This window comes from Mus musculus, chromosome 8, assembly GCF_000001635.26.
Source record: "Mus musculus strain C57BL/6J chromosome 8, GRCm38.p6 C57BL/6J".
NCBI lineage: Eukaryota > Metazoa > Chordata > Mammalia > Rodentia > Muridae > Mus > Mus musculus.
Window position 1 is genome coordinate 121,027,349 of NC_000074.6, and position 17,059 is coordinate 121,044,407.

At 51.3% G+C, this 17,059-nt stretch overlaps 1 long non-coding RNA gene across 1 annotated transcript; it reads right to left on the reverse strand.

The window, feature by feature from the left end:
* Positions 1-8,402: 8,402 nt before the first annotated feature.
* Gm46071 lies at positions 8,403-10,609 on the reverse strand. The gene is made up of 3 exons (XR_001778763.1): positions 10,061-10,609; positions 9,842-9,907; positions 8,403-8,466 (listed from the first exon to the last, which is right to left on the reverse strand). It is a non-coding gene; the product is annotated as a predicted gene, 46071 (long non-coding RNA).
* Between the last annotated feature and the right edge of the window lie 6,450 nt (positions 10,610-17,059).

Consider the following 17,059-nt stretch of genomic DNA (forward strand, 5'->3'; position numbering starts at 1 on the left):
TGTAGGCCCCACAGGAAGGCAGGCTGTGAGGAACGAAGGTGGTGTATGCCGTAGGCTCATAGGACACCAGCCTGGCATGGTTGCCTCTCAGAGGCAGCAGGCATCAAGACTCATTACACATGGACTCAATGAGGCCCAGGAAGAATTTCTCTCCTGTCCTGTCAATGGCAGCCTGGGAGACGCTCTCTGCATGCCTCACCCAGAAAGATGAGGCAATGATGGTCCCAGCCACTGGAAGCCACTACAACTAAGAGCCAAGATGGTCTCTTAAAGGTAGCAGCAGACCCTGGCTAAGCGGGAAGATAGGCATAAACACTGACCCTTGACCTCTAGGCTTTTCCCCAGAAGTCACCTTAGTTGTGGCATTGAGACAACAGGAACAAGGAGAGAACTCTATCCAGGATTCACCACCCTGGGGGGTGGGGTGGGAGTAGAGGCTGCAGAGAGGAGCCAGCGCTGACCCTGGGGGGTCCTCTCCTCCCACAGACCTCAGGCTCACCACCCTCGCCAGCAGAGTCCTGCGAGCTTATCTCAGGGTTCCTAACGGGAAAAGGAGGTATTTACAAGAGGTGAAGTCCGCCCTGGCCACGGGCCAACTCACATCCTTCGCAGAGGGCAAGTGCTTTTTTAGACTTCCAGAGCCTGTGAAGCTGAAGAAATGCACTCCTGGTGCCTTTCTCCCTGGAGAACGAACGGGGAGGAGTCGGATGACATTTGCCTGGCTCAGAGCAGGAGAGCCCGCCTGCCCCAACTTACAGCTGCAAAATAAATCACATGGGAGGAGCGGGTGGGACCGGGGACAGCACTTGCCTAGCATGTACAGTCCTGGCTCCAAGCAGAAGAAATTAACTGTTTTTCCCTAACCTGACATCAAATAGTCCCTGACACACATGGGCACTGTACTGTTGTTATGTGAGGTGACCAAGAGCTGACAATTGCTAGAGTGAGTCTGTGGGTCATCTGGTCACCAAACAGGTACAAATCATCTGGGAATTGTTTTAATATATGTTTTACTTATTAATATATTATAATAATATATAATATGTTAATGTATAATGGGGTGTGGCTGAGTTGGTAGAGAGTCTGCCTAGCATACATGAAGCCCTGGATTCAATCCCTGCCTGGCACCGAATAAACCAGATGAGGTATACATCCTTTAATCCAGCACTCTGGAGCTGACAACTAAGAGCCAAGATGTTCTCTTAAAGGTAGCAGCAGGCCCTGGCTGAGAGGGAAGACAGGCATGAACACTGACCCCTGACTTCTAGGCTTTTTACCAGAACCCACCCTAGTTGTGGCATTGAAACCCCAGGGAGATAGGGAGTTCAAGGTCACCCTTGGCTGGCTTCATTGTGAGTTTGAGGCTAGTCTGGGATAAGTGAAATTTTATCTCAAGTAGATAGATAGATAGATAGATAGATAGATAGATAGATAGATAGATAGATAGATAGATTCATAGGTAGATAGGTAGATAACATACATACATACATACATACATACATACATGATACATATGATACAATATGGTATGATATAACATGATATGATATAGATAGGTATTGGTATAGATATAGATAGACAAAGATTCACAGGTGTGGTGGTGCAGTCTATAATCCCATTCAGCATTCAGAATCTAAGGCAGAAGGATCATAAGTTCAAGGCCGACCTGGGCAACTTTGTAAGAAGTCCCTGGCTCAAATTTTCTAAAGAAGCTAAAGATATAGCCCAGAGGTAGAGAGCTTACAAGTGTCTGTGAGGTTCTGGTGACATTCTGGGTTCCATCTCTAGCTCTGCGAATAAATAAAGGAGTAATAAATACATTTACAACCCCAGTTCATGTACAGACAATGTGAAGAAATGGAGAAAAAGCTACACAGGAAGAGTTGGTCAGCGAGTCCAACCAAGTGACTCAGCGGATGGAGGGCCTTGCTGCCAAGCCTGCCGGCTGAGGTCGGAACATACCTAGTGGGAGGGGAGAACCAGCTCCAACAAGCTGTCCTCGGACCTGCAACACACACACAGAGACACACACACACACTCAGACACACACATATACACACACACACACAGACACACACATTCAGACACATACACACACATGCACACACACAGACACACACACACACAGACACACACACACACACACAAAAACGGGTTGATCCATAGAGGTGTTGAGATCATGGGTCAGTTATTACTCTCAAATATAGGGAAGAAATAAAAATAAAATTTAAAATATTAAATATGACTGGATTTCAAGGTCACTTAAGGGGTTTAAAATAGTGAAGATGTTCCCAAGTGGGTTTGGGAGGGCTAGGTGGGAAGGAACCCTAGAGCCCCCCAGGGCCCCCAAAAGCTTGCTGAACCCCATGCAGTAGCAGGGACTTGAACCCTGTCTTGGAAAGGCCAGGACATGAGGCTTACCTTTGCTAAAGTAGAGTGTGTGTGGAGGTGCAAGGCTCAAGAGATCCCCAGAGTCTCTAAATGTCCACTCTGCACCCCCCGCCCCCTCTGTTCTGTAGTATGTGAGGCACCCTGGAACAGAGCTGGCCTGTGGGCTGTTCTGGTTGTAGAAGCGGTCAGCATGAGTCCATTGTGTGGCGCAGCCTTTCTCCTGACACTTCTCAGCATTGTTTGGCTCTCAGCCCTCCATCCCCCAGAACCAAGCAGCTCTGGATGTCCATAAAACACGAGGCCCTCACCTTCCTGTTTTTCCAGCCCTGGCTCCCTCAGGATATGCCTCACCTCGGGGAGTTTGCTCAGGTTCCCAGGCATCTCTGAGTGTGCAGCTCCAAGATCTGCAGCTGCCCAGAGCTTGACTCACTAGGGAGAGCCTTGATCCACGGTACAGGGGGCCGGTGTCCAGAAAATTTTGGAGGATGTATGTAGTTGGGCATCCATTCTTCTATTTGTGTGCTCAAACAGCAATCATTTAAGGAATACATACCCCATACATGGGCTCCCGTCTTCAAAGAGATAAGACTCCAAGGAGTGTCCCAGGTAACTAACGCTGTGTAAAGAGTTACCCCAAAACTTAGAGCCATAGCTCAGGAATCATCTGCTATTGCCTGTGTTCATTTGCTGAGAACGCTGGGCCAGAAGACCACTCCTACCACAGCCCCCACTCCAGGGAGACTTATGCAATAGAATTTTATTCTCTCAAAGATCTGGAGGCTAAACATCGGATAAAGAAGTGTCCACCGAGCTGGTTCACTCTTGGAGTAGGAGGGAGAACCAGTTCTGAGCCTCACCTGGCATCCTGTCTGCAGTTGGCTCAGGGCTCTGTGTCTTGCAGATCCAGCCTCTGCCATCATCTCTGCTTAGTGTGCTCCCGTGCCATTTCTGCTTCTGTCACTCTGGAGTCCAGCCCACCCTCGAGGCCTCTGATTGGCTACTTTGCTGTTGCTGTGATAAAACACCATGACTGGAAGAACATAGAGAAGGAAGGGTTTATTTCAGCTTAGGTTCCACGGGGCTAGGAATCCATCACAACGGGGAGACAGGAGTGGCAACTGGAGCAGGGAGCTGAGGGCACACACTTGCAGATGTAAGAGTGAGGCGGAGAAAGCAAACCGGTAGTTGGATGAAGCTATATACTCTCGAAGTCCGCCCCAAAGACACTTCCTCCAGCAAACTGCACCCCCTAACTTCCCCAAACAGCATCACCATCTGGGGACCAAAGTGTCCAAACACTGAAGATAACGGGGTGAACATTCTCAATTAAAGCACTGCAACTTCCTTTAATGTGAGCCTCTGTAAAGACAACACTACTGAGTAAAATCACCCAACAGGGGTTGGGACGCAACATCTTATTTACGAGGAAGGGTTCCTGTGTGCACGCTTGCATCCTCTCTGGGTCCCGTGGTTGCCACAGCAGGTTAAGTTTCTACCCTCCTTAGGACGTCTGAGCCTATGAAAGCTAGTCTCAAATCACATTGTGTCCCAGCTACTCCATGCCACAGTTGAACTTCTTTGTCACCTAGAATAGATACCTACATGCGTCAGTACATCCCAGAGACTTAGAGGCCTGGTGTGTGGAGAAAGCCCCTTCCTGTGCACCCTCTGCTGGGGTCTGGGTGCACAACCAGATCTAACACAGCACAGCATTGCAGGGTGTGTCAGCCTTCCTAGAGCAGAGTTGGCAACCTGAAGACCAGGGGCAAAGCAGATGCCCTGTCGGGTGACTGGCTGAGCATGGGGAGGCGGGGAGCAGGTGCCTCCCTGGAAGGAGGGGCCCGAGCTTGTCTCCAGGCAGATTCTCCAGGGGTCCCCAAGGCTTACACCAGTCACATCCGAACATTTCTGAGAACCTAGTGCCTCCTCCTGTCGAGACACGTGTCCAATATCATAATCTTCTTTTCCCCTTATGTCATAAAAACACTTGTCACATTGACAAAAGAAAGTGGGGTCCTCTAGACTCTGAGTTGTGGCGACATCACACTGAGGTGGCATGGCTGCTGGCAGGGTCAGACCTGGGAACAGAGCCGAGAAGCAAGGACAGATGCAGGCCACCAGATAGCCTTCACTCCGGGATGGCATCGGCTTCCTTTGTGAGCCTCCTTGGGCTCTTCCTCATTTTGTACACAGAGAAAGATGCGGAGCCAACCCCTGGATGGACATTTGCAATGTACCTTCAAGCTCAGTTGTTTCACAGAGTTGATGACTTCAAAACCAGAAAGGCTCCGCTGTAATCAAAGGCTTCCTCTAAAATTCCCTTCCACGGCTCAGGTACTGAGTGGCTGGAAGAGCCAGCAAAAAACTCAAAATGCTCCAAAAAGACTCTGGGCGAAGGATGGGACGCTGACCTTGGAAGATTTGGGGAGGATTTGCCTTGTGTTTACCAGCGTTTCGAAGATGTTTGAGGCACCGCAGCATCCATATTTTCCTTATTCTAAAAGCGATTAGTTACTTTTTTACTACCTTTTAAAAAATGTGGCAAGAGAAGTGAGCACAGAGCAGCAGGGGAGTTGGTGAAGCTGTTTACAGACAGGCCTAGAATCGGAGTTCAATCCCCAGAGCCTACAGAGCGGAAAGAGAACCAACTTGTGCAGTTTGCCCTCTGACGTCCACTTGTGGGTCATGACACGAGTTATGTTCACACACGTTGCGCAGAGAACAATGGGGTGTGATTTTCTAAGTGGACACGTAAGGCAGGACTTGGAAGTGAGTGAATGATGAATCACTGGTCCGCAGTGTTGCAGATGATTTTAAGAGCAGATGGTGACATGGCTAGGACCCGTCTCCATAAGACCCAGGACCTAATGGAGGGAGGACAGTTCCCAGCCTGGCCACGTCATCCTCTCCCTCCCTTTGAGGTCGACTGATCCTTCTGGCCTCAGCAGCACCAAGAAGAGCCCAGTGCTGAGGCTGACACAGCATCCTCTCTGCTGTTTCCATAGCAGCATGGGAACCATGACTGAGTCTCCTCTACATCCTTTGTCACGTGGGCACCATCACCACTATTCATCATTTGAGCAATCCCAAGGGGTGTGCGACTTTTTCTTATTGTGGTCTCTTCCCTTTGATTTCTTCATGGATGTGTGTCTTTGTGGGGTGTGGGTGCTTGTGTGCACTTGCGTGTAGAGGCCAAAGGTTGATAACCATGAGGCAGGATCCTCTACTCGACCTGTGGTTCACAGATTCAGATATTCAGCCCACGCTGAGAATCCCGTCTCTGCCTTTTAAGTGCTGGGATTGCAGGCAGACTGCCACACCAAGCCAGCTGTTACATGGGAGCTTTGGATCCAAACTCGGTTTCTCAGACCCACATGGTAAGCCTTTACCTGTGTATCTGCTGAGCCATCTTCCTGGCCCTTGCTACCATTTCTATTTGCATCTCCTAGCATGAGGTGAGGTTTAACTCCCCCATCTTGGACACAGGATAGGATGCCTTTGGCAGGGAGAACCCACCATCCACTGGGATATATTACAGCTGTCTTTCCCCGGGCTTTTGTGGTCAGCATTGGAGCCTTCGTGCTAATGTGGAGAGGAAAATGTACAACTTCAAGGGATGGCTCATCAGAGGTAAGTGGGAATGACCTATGGGGTGTGAGTCTGTGTTTATCAGATGCCAAAATCCAAACTGAATCCTGAGTGCCCCCACCAACCCCTACCGCTCATCGGGCACCAGATGTTTGGCATGGGGTGGTCACATCTGCTCACTGAGTGGAGTATTCCAGTTGTCAGTCTCTTCCAGACTTAGAGATCTATCATGCCTCACGGTCACACTAGGAAAGGCCAGCCTCATAGGAAACGGACCCTATCTATCCTGGGAAGTGTCCATACCACATCATAGTCTGCCCCCTCCCCCAGACACACCGCCCCCGTGAGCGGCCACTTTGAATGACAGTATTAAAGGGTCAGTCTAACACATGATCAAAACAAGCCAGGCACAGAGGGAGCGGCCCGGAGCTGGCCAGGGCCGCACATGGTTTCTTAACGTGGCCTCTGCAGCGAGGTCGGGATTTCACAGACCTGCTTTACGGCTCCCTTAAGTAACATTATCTTGTTAAAGACATTAACCTCAGGCCTTGGCTGTTACATATTTAGTTTTATTGTTTTTTCATCCTGGGGAGAGACCTGTAGGAGACACTCCTCGGGCGAGAAAAGGGTCGAGGGTCAAGAAAACATTGAATGTCAAGGTGGCCAAACGGCTGCTTGGGGAACGCTGGCCAATTACAGAGAACAGACCGTGCTGCTCTCCGTGGTCTGTTTTATGGTCTAAAAAGAAACCTATGAAATAGCAAACGTTAATAACCCTTTCATAGTTCTGCCCAGTGTGACACAGCTGTGTGAGAACGCTCCTAAGCTCCAGGGTGGACGTAGCAGGGAAAGGCTGTCTTCCTGTCCCACAGGGCTGAGGCCACCCCAGTCGGGGAGGGTCTTCAGAAGAGGGAAATCCATCCATCTGCCTTGGCACTCCACCTGCAGGCCCTGTGTCCCCAACCAGCCAGCCAATGGTTTCCATTCCTACTGGATCTACTAGGGGGACTCTGCAAACAGAACCTGAGCTTGTATGTTCTCATCTCAGCTTGTCTAAGAGTTAGGATTTCCTCATGTGGTGGTTTGAATATGCTTGTCCCAGGGAGTGGCACTCTCTGGACGTGTGGCCTTGTTGTAGTGGGCGTGGCCCTGTTGGAGTGAGTGTGGTCTTGTTTGAGTAGGTGTGTCACTATGGGAGTGGGCTATAAGACACTCATCCTAGCTGCCTGGAAACTAGTATTCTCCTAGCTGCCTTCAGAAATAGAGGTGGAACTCTCAGCTCTGCCTGCTCCATGCCTGCCTGGATGCTGCCATGTTCCCACCTTGATGATAATGGACTGAGCCCTCTGAACCTGTAAGCCAGCCTCAATTAAATGTTGTCCTTAGAAGAGTTGCTTTGGTCATGGTGTCTGTTCACAACAATGGGAACCCCAACTAAGACGCCTCATCTGGAGAGAAAACTCCAGGTAACGGAGGCTAGCGGGAGCCAGATGGATTCCCTGGAGCTGGGGTTACAGATGGTTATGAGCCACTTGCTGGGAACACACCCTGGCTCATCACCTAAAAAATCATCGCCAGGTACGATTTACAAACACCTGTGTTTCTTGTGCCTGCTTCCCTCCCACGTCAGGGCCCTGTGGTACTGGTCTCAGAATCTACACAGGAAGCTTGTCTGCGCAGGAACCCTGGACCTCAGTGCTGTAGCAGAGCCATGTTCCTTCCACATACCACATGGCTTCTCCTTGGTCATCCCCAAGATTGGCCCACAGAGTCTGAGGCCACAAATGAGTGTCAGAGAAGGTGTGACGGACGGTGAACCAGGGACTCGGATGTCTGAGGTTCCTGCCTGGATGACTCCTTTGCCTGCCTTCTTCTGACTAATTAGCGTTGTGAGTTCGTGGCCTGTCACTTGACCGTCCTGTATACAGTTAGCTTCTTGATTTGAGGCAGCTCTTCTGGTGTCTTGGAATGGAGCTGACTCGGAGCGGCAACTTGCCCACTCTCTTCCCTTCCCATGCACACACACTTTGGAAGCCCCAACTGGTCACAAGCTGATGCTGGAGTCAAGGCTTTCCTGAGAGGTCTGCACAGAAATCAGCTTCTCCATCTTTCCTTCCAGCCTCCTGTTTCCTTCTTCTGAAGGCACTGTGAAGTGCTGGCCCAGCTTCCTAAAGTAAGCAGAGTATTCCAACTTGGAATATCATCCGAGTCTCAGTGGCCAAACAGCCTCTGCAATACTGGCATCTCTTTTCAAAACCCTGCCTACCCTCAACCCTGCTCTTCAAAGTATAGACTTGTTCAAAGGGCTTTTCTGGAAGTCTATGTAGTAATATCTACCAACTTTGAATAAACAGCAACTTGGCTTGCCCAAGGTTAGGGATTACAGAGAGGAAATAATTAAGGATGTGTGTGCACTTGCCGATGAGATGTTCGCTGCAGTGATGTTTATCTAGATGTCCGCCCGTAAGCGATGCCAGCAGCCCTAAACTGCAGGAGATTCCATTCAGAGAACGAAAATGAACCGGATATGCAGCCACAGAGAGAGCCATCACAGCTGCCTGCCTGTATCAGTGTAGGAGCGTCTGGGAAAGGATGAGAGCTCTAGTGGAGCTCAGCACAAGGCCTTGATTCAGTTCAATCCCAGTGCCACAGTAATGGTGGGGAGGGAGGGAGGGAGAGAAGGAGGGAGGAAGAGAGAACAACAGGAAGGAGAGGGAGGGAGGGAGGAAGAGATGGAGGAAGGGAAGGAGGAAGGGAGGGAGGGAGGGAGGGAGGGAGGGAGGGAGGGAGGGAGGGAGGGAGGGAAGGAGGGAAGGAGGGAAGGAGGGAAGGAGGGAAGGAGGGAAGGAGGGAAGGAGGGAAGGAGGGAAGGAGGGAAGGAGGGAAGGAGGGAAGGACTGGGGATATGAATAATCAAGGCCTTGCAAGCACATGGACCCAAGTCCTATCCCTAGTACCTCACAAAGCTGGGGTGGCATCCCATGCTTGTATTCTAAGTCTTGGGAGGTGGGAACAGGTGAATCTCTGAGGTTTGCTGGCCTACTTCCAGGCTGATAAGAGAAACTACCTTTTAAAACATCAGGAGAATGAAGTGGCTAAGCGGGTAAAGGTGACTGACTGTGGCCTATCCTCAGCAGCTTGGCCACCGGATCCCATGGTGGAAGGAGAGAGCCAACTTGACAGAGTTGTCCTCTGACCTCCACACACATGTTACAACACACACACACACACACACACACACACACACAAATAAAACATGTGCATGACACAGCCAAGGTTGTCCTTGGTGTGCACACACATATGCATGCACACATGCTCATGCACGCACAAGTGCATACATATGCATGCATGTGCACACATACACGTGTGTGTACATACATGTGCACACCTGTGCACTTGCTCACACACACAGACACATACTGACACATGGACACACACACACATATGCAGTCACACACACATGCACACACACAAAGCAGACAGATCTGGGTGTTTGTCTCAACTTTCCTCTGTTTTCAGTTGGTCTGGGACTTCATCTCAAGGGTCTGTGCTGGTCATATTAGGGATGGGTGTTCCTATTTTGATTAATCCTCTCAGGAAACATTCTTATAGACACACCCAGAGGTTTTGTGTCTTCTGTGTGATTCTAAATCCAGCTGACAGTGGAGATTAGACACCTCAAGCCCACCCATCGCCAACTTGAGGCCTAGATCCAACCATTTTAGACCACAGGACTCTGTACCTGACCCTCACAAGCCTACCTCGCCTCATAATGCAAGATACCGTCAGTCCAGCTGCAAAGGTCAGCATGGTCTTAACAGTTTCAACATTTTAATATTCCAAAGTCTCATCTCATACTCACAGTCATCTCAGTGCGGCCCAATGAGATGAAAAACAAGTTAGACTCTTCCAATAAACAGCGGCCATCCTGTGGAGAATGGGGCATAGTAGGCAAAGACCAGATCAGAGCTACACCAAAACAGAGCACGGCAAAGACCAAGCCCTGCACCTGGGGCTCCAGATGGACTCTTTATCGATCCAACAGCTCTGAGTAGCCCCACCTACCTGTAGTATCTACTACCTGTAGCATAGGATAGCTCCACTCGGTGACTCCAGCTTTCCTTGATGGATGTTCACTGTCCTGGCATCCTGGCATCTTCAGTATCCTCAGCGACACTCAGGGCGTGTTGTCTGTTGTTCCACTGAAGAGCTGGAGGCTTCTCTTTATTGGCATTAGCACCTTCAACAATTACCGCTACTTTCTCCACACTGCCTGGCCTGAGACACGAGGCTTGCACACTCTTCCTTCCTAGACAAACAGGCTTTGCTGCTCGCTTGCTTGTGTCTGTTTGCTCATGGTTTTTCTTTTAGTCTTTCTGCTCTGCCTCTCACCAGACCACCGGCCGAGGGCAGCGAACAGTAACCGCACCACACCCTGGATGCCCTCCTGTCTTGAAATTTCCTATGTCGAAGAAGGCAGCTCATTACTCTTTAAAATCAGACTTGATCATCTACTTTTGAGGACACAGGCAGAATGTAGCCAGGTTCTTTGCCATAAGGTGGCCTGAAAGGCCTCTAGCTCGGTTCCCAAGAGAGTCCTCGTTCCCCTCAGCAACCGCATCAGGCACGTTCCTCAAAGCATTCTTATCTTCCAAGATCCCACCAGAATGGCCCACTGAGCTCTGCTGTGTCCCTTACCCCACAGCCCAGACTCTGCAACACTCCTCCAGCGTGCTACTTTCAAAGGCCAGAGTACCCATACTCCCATACTCTGGTTATCAAAGCATCGGTGTCACCTGGTGTTCTAGTCACTTTAACAAAAGCACTGAGAGGAAAGGAATGCTCCATTTTGTCTTGCTGCCATCAGAGAGGTGACGGCTGCTGCTCAGCTCTCCCTCTCCGTATTTTTCCAGGTAGGTCTGGGCACTGGCCCAGAAGGTGGTGCCACTCACACTTGGGGCGGGTCCTTTGTCCCCAGTGAAGCCTTGGTGGCAACACCCTCACACAGACCTCGAGGTCTGGTTCTCAGGTGAATGGAATCCTGTCAGGCTGGCAGCAAAGATGAACCATCAGATGTGTGTTTCCTTATAAATGCTTACAGTATTTCTAGGCAGAGCAGAGTCCTAATGGTGGTCGCCAAGGGGAGGTCAGTACCCAGTGTCTGAAACAAGGACAAGACAGGGGCAGGTGGATGCGGTCTTGTGTTTTTTTGTATTTTTTAAATCATATTTGTATTTTCTTAGGAGCAGGCCAAGCCCCTACGAGGGACTTCTCGTGGATTAAATGCTTCTCTGCGGTCAAGTTGGCTTGCCAGCCATCTTTTCCCACAACTGTCAAAAAGCACCAGGCTATGGTATGAGACTTTCGGCACCACCATCCTCCAAGGGCCTTTTCCCTCATGTAGACAGATTACCTTAGAGATACAAGCTGCAGCCCCTCCTCTCAGCACAACTTACGATATAGTCCCTTGGAGAAAGCTGGGAGCCCGGATGCCCCCACTCTCAGCAAAGAAGGAGAGAGAGCATGACCTGCCCACGGGTGGGATCAGGAGGGTTCTGACTCCAGATGCAGCTGAGGCAGCCACAGCAAGCACCTTGGACTGTCGGCCAGGAACACGCAGGGACACCTGTCCACATTACAGGATGGGGTTGTACTTCCAAGTGGCCTTCTGATCAGGCAGGCAACGGTCACGCATGCTCCTATGGCTTTGTCTGGGTAGAAAAGGCCTGCAGTTCAGGGGTGTGGGGGGGGACGACAATAGAACTTGCAGAGCTGGCAGAAGGGACAGGGGAGTGACGGAAGCACCCAGAGGCAAGAGACACAATGGTTCAAGTTTCCTACCCACCCATCAGTTGTCCTTCGTCGGCAGGGTCGGTGTGTACTCACAGCCGAGGTGCTCCAGACGGCAGGACTCGATTCTAGAATGTTCCGCAGACGTTTCTCTTTTTCCAGTTGACTGGGAGAGCTGACTCTGCAGCCCTGGCTTCCTGTACGCCCTCCTCCTCCACGGTAGGCAGCTGACTCCAGGACTGGGTTTCCCACGTACATCTGTGAGAGAAGACTGTCCCTCTTAGGTGAGCCTCAGTGGGCAGCGGGGCCAGGCTCCCTGGGTGTCACACAGCAGGAGCGGGGTGGGCAAGCTGGGAAGGTCTCAGAGAGGATCATCTGTGCCCATCCCTGAAGGAGCCATGGAGCAGTGGGGTAACTCAGAGGGACATGAAAACGGAATGTCAGGCAAATAGAGGAAGACTGCAAACACTTAGCCCATCAGGTACACTGACATTCACTCTGGTTTGTTCCAGACAGGTGTTCCAGCCTCTTACCCATCCCAGGCTGCCAAGGTTACCTAGTGCTAGCTCCTGGCAGGACCACCACCAACTGTTTCTCTTCCTCCGCCTCTTCCTCCTGCTTTTCTACCTCCTCTTCCTCCTCCTCTTCTTTCTCCTCCTCCACCTCCTTTTCCTCTTCTTCTACCTCCTCCTCCTCCACCTCCACCTTCTCCTCTGCCTCTTCCTCCACCTCCTCCTCTTTCTCCTCTACCTCCTCCTCTTCCTCCTCCTCCTCCACTTCCTCGTCCTCCTCCTCCTCCTCCTCCACCACCACCACCACCACCACCACCACCACCCACTCTGCCACCACTGTACCTAGGGCAGGGGATGAGGAATTTTCCCAAAGCGACAAAGAAGTATTGTAGGCTGAGCCAACAGAGTGAAAGACAAGGAAAGGAGTGGGGTGGGGATAGCATTAATACCAAAGCCACCATGACAAGGAGACTCAGGTCAGGCCTAGCTCCCAGCTGAGCAGTCTTGGGTAAGGAATAAAAATCCTAAGCCCTCTATAAAATGAAGACTGGATCAGCCACAAGGTGATAATGGAAACCTAGCACACTATGAATAAGGGGCAGTGTGAGTGACAGGAAGTTCCCCCCCCCCCCAAAAAAAGTGGCTTTGGTGGTCTAGGACCTCTCAACTGGAGATGGACCTTTGGGCCCAATTGCTCTGCTTCACAATGCATCTAGGGGATCGGTCTCCCTCCTGCCTTGCACTCTGTGTTCTCTCACGGGCTTTTCCTGCCACGATGGTGATTTAGTCACCAGCCCCACATGCACAGGTGATGTAGGACAAAAGAGAGACTATGTCAGAGAACGGCACGGAGGTTTCAGAGAGCTGTCACGAGGCCATAGTGATTGAGGAGCTGATCTGGACAGAGGGGGGAGGAGGAGACCCAGATCTAACAGCAGCTGGGGCCTCCGCCCATCGCTCCATCCCTCAGGCATCTGTAGAGTGGGTTGTTCCCAGGGTCACCCTGAATCATAGCGAAAAGGTGTCCATGTCTAATGGATACTGCCTAGACTCCAGCTTAGGGCACTTCCCTAAAAGTATATAGAGTGATCAGTCCCTCACCCCTCAGCTGCCCTAGGATGCAATCACCCATCCTGGATGCAGGGCACTCTTGAAGTCTAACCTCCCTGCCAGGGAAACTGAAACTGGGCAGTCTGTCAACTTTCTTCTCACATGTATTGTAGAACCTAGGGAGTGGGAAAGGGGTCCCACTATTTTAAAAAAAGGGGCAGAGACGACAGACAGGCGGGCTACCGCACTCTGCCCATCAGCCAGAGCAGGCATTGCCAACAGGGAGACAGACTCACAGCTCAGTCCTGCTGTCAACAGAAGGAATAAGAAGCTCTCAGTGCCCAGGTTCCCAGAGAGGCACAGACCAGGTGGTACCTGGTGGCCCTCGGGCAATTAAAATCAGAGTGGTTCTCACACACAGGTCACCACCTGGAGTCCTCTACCACCCTGTGACTCTGTGTGGAGACGCCCACCCTGAGCAAGCACCAGGAGGTGCATAGAAAACCTGTTTGCCCGTGGCCTGCAAAATGGGCCTTGTGGGACCTAGTAGGGTTTGTGACAGTCCCAAGGAAGCCTGAGGATGCAGTAGAACTGGAGATGGGTGACAGGCTAGGCTGTCCCTGGGTTATCTCAGGGTGATGGTTCATCTTCACTGTAGACTTGGCGGGGCTAGGGGGGTGGGGGGTGGTGGTCGTGGGGGTTACAATCATCGAGGAGATACATCGTGTCTTCAAGGATGTTTCCAAGGAGACATAATGATGAAGGAAGATACATCCCAATAGGGTAGCTCCATTCCTGACTGAATACAAAGTAACTAAGAGGAGGGGTTTATTTTGGCTCAGTTTGAGGCTACAAGACCAGTAGGGTGGGAAAGCACAGTGTCTGTCAGAAATGTGAGGCACTGGGCAGGTCCATGGCGTCCACGGTTGGGAAACAGAGGTGCTCAGCTCCCTTTAGAATGTGTCATCTCATCTCAACCAACTTCATCAAGACAATCCCTCCCAGGCCTGACCAGAGGCTAACCTAAACTAAGTAACTCCTCACAGACCTGCCTGCTGGAGGCCTGTCTCCTGGGTGATTCCAGATCCAGTCATGTTGACAAGCTATGTTGACTGTCACCATAAGCTTGAGGTCACCGGTTCTGTGGCTGGTTGCAGATCCAGTTCCTCTACTCCCTGATCTGCAGGTCTTTAGGCAAAATGGCGTAGGGTTTCGCAGCCTTGGCTCTGAAAACAGAAGACAGCAGAGCCTGCCCCAGGGTGGTGTGAGGGGTTGAGGAAACCATGAAGGCCAAGCTCTTGTTACCATGATGGGTAGGGCAGGCTCCCTGAGTGACAGTGAGTGGCCTTCCATTTGAAGTGGCCATGAGGAGTATAACAAGCCTCCCCCAGCACAGTGGGCACATCACCAACCATTTAAATACATATGGAAATATAGTATCAATGACCCAGAGGGAATCTAAATGGGGATGAGGGTGGGGAGGAGGCCTGAAGAAGGGCCCCCCGCCTTCTTTCTGACTTTCTGTTGTCTAAGCCACAGTTCAAGGTCATTGCCAGACCCCATGCTATGTTCCTGTTGGTGAATGGTGGAGAGGGAATCACATGCCCACCCTCTACCAAGTGATGATGCTGAGCTACACCAGTGCATCTGTGGCTTCAGCTCGCCAACCCAACAGATCATCTGGACACACAAGTGCTGTGGTTTAATGTGTCCCCAAAGTCATGTGTGGGAACCATCCGGCCATGTGCCAATAGGAAGAGGTGAGACCCCAAGGGGGAGACTGGGTCTCAAGAGAAATATCCTTGTGGCTGGGGTTAGGGCTTGAAGGGGAGTCCAGTCTATTCCTGTCATCCCTTCTACCATACAAGGACATGGCATTTGAGATGCCATTTTGGAAGCAAAGACCACCCCCACCCCCCACTCCTCACTAGACCTGGAACCAGCTAGCAACTTTCCAGAATCCAGAACCACAAGAGAAAGGAATAAAAACCTTTGCTGTTAGCCAGGCGTAGTGGTGCACACCTTTAATCCCAGCACTTCTGAGTTCGAGGCCAGCCTGGTCTACAAAGTGAGTTCCAGGACAGCCAGGGCTATACAGAGAAACCCTGTCTCGAAAAACAAAACAAAACAAAACAAAACAAAACAAAACAAAAAAACAAAACAAAACAAAAAACTTTGCTGTTTGCTTGTGGTGTCATGTGGTGGTCAGCCGTCATAGCAGACGACTCTCACACATGGGGTGCTCACCTTGAGGTATCCCCAATGGCTTATCTCATGAGGCAGTCACAGCAAACCGCGAGACCTAAGACTAGTCTCTAAGGGTATACCCCTGAAGTCCGAAAGTGTCCGTCACTTTGGGTAACGCATGACAGAAGCTTGCAAGGGCTGGCCATCTCCACGTTGTGTTCTGACTGATTCCCTTTCTTTCCTGGTCACTGAGTGCAGAGCCATGTCCCTTTTGCTCTGAGCAAGGGGCAAGGCAAACATACGCTTGTAAAAAAATCATCTGGGATAAATTTGAAATACAAGCTTTAGGAGGCTGGGAGATGGCCCAGTCTGTACAAGCATAAGGATATGAAATTTATGTCCAGTGCCCACATTCAGAGCCCAGTGTAACGGAGGAAGCGGAGACTGAAAGATCCCCAGGGCTCACTAGCCGGTCAATCTAGCTGAACGGGTGACCTCTGGGTTTAGTGAGAGAGCCTATCTCAAAAAAGTAAGGAGGGTGACAGAAGAGGAAGTGGATGTAGACCTGTGTGGCCTCCATGCAGAAACATATGCACCCACGCACGTGCCCACTTACGCAGCACGTGCCCACCCACATAGCACGTGCCCACCCACACAGCACGTGCCCACCCACGCAGTATGCACGTACCCATCCGTGCACCCGCGCGCCCACCCACGTGCCCACGTACGCACCACGTACGCACCCACGCATGCACCCACGCACTACTGGTAAGCATCTGCCTCTAGCACCTAGTTCTGAGTTCTGATTTTGACCTGTGTCTGGCTCAGGAGAGGGTACAGGGATCCTGGCCCCTTCACAGCAGCCCCATCCAACCCCCACCCCCACCCCCCCAGGAAGAGTCATTGCCCTTCCGGACCACTTCCTGGCTGAAGAGCAGCCTCCTCATCATGAACTTGATCATGAGTCAAGCATGGGGCACCGTCTCTCCTGGGCCCCCTCCGTTGGGCCCCTTGGAGCAGGTGTTCCCCGGGCGAGGTCTCAATGCTTACATAACCCTGGTTCCATTTGGAAGGATGAAAAATCACCCCGCGGTTCACTGTAAACAGGCTTAGGCTCACCCAAACACACCGAGGAAAGGTCGGCCGATTATTCATGAGCTTCTCCTGCCCCTTTGCCCCTCCACCCCACCCCAGCTGCAGACATCCTGGTACTGACCCTCTCCACCTGGCTATCCAGGACCTGGCGATGGGGGTCACGGGTCTCTTCAGTCGCACCTCACTGAGGACCCTGTCCTGGCAACCATTCCCACTGGGTCGCCAAAAGAGGCCAGGGGGAGGGGCACAGGAAGTTACTGGAGAGGCTGCAGTGAGTAGAAGTTTGCTCACAGAAAGGCCATCTTTCACCAGGACAGAAATGGAGCTGGGAACTCGGAAGGAGGGGCCGGAGAGTTTTGTTTGGAGGAACAAGGACTCGGCTGCACACCAGCTAACGGAGCCCCATAAGACCTTCATACAGTGCATGGAGCGTTCACAGGTAGCTC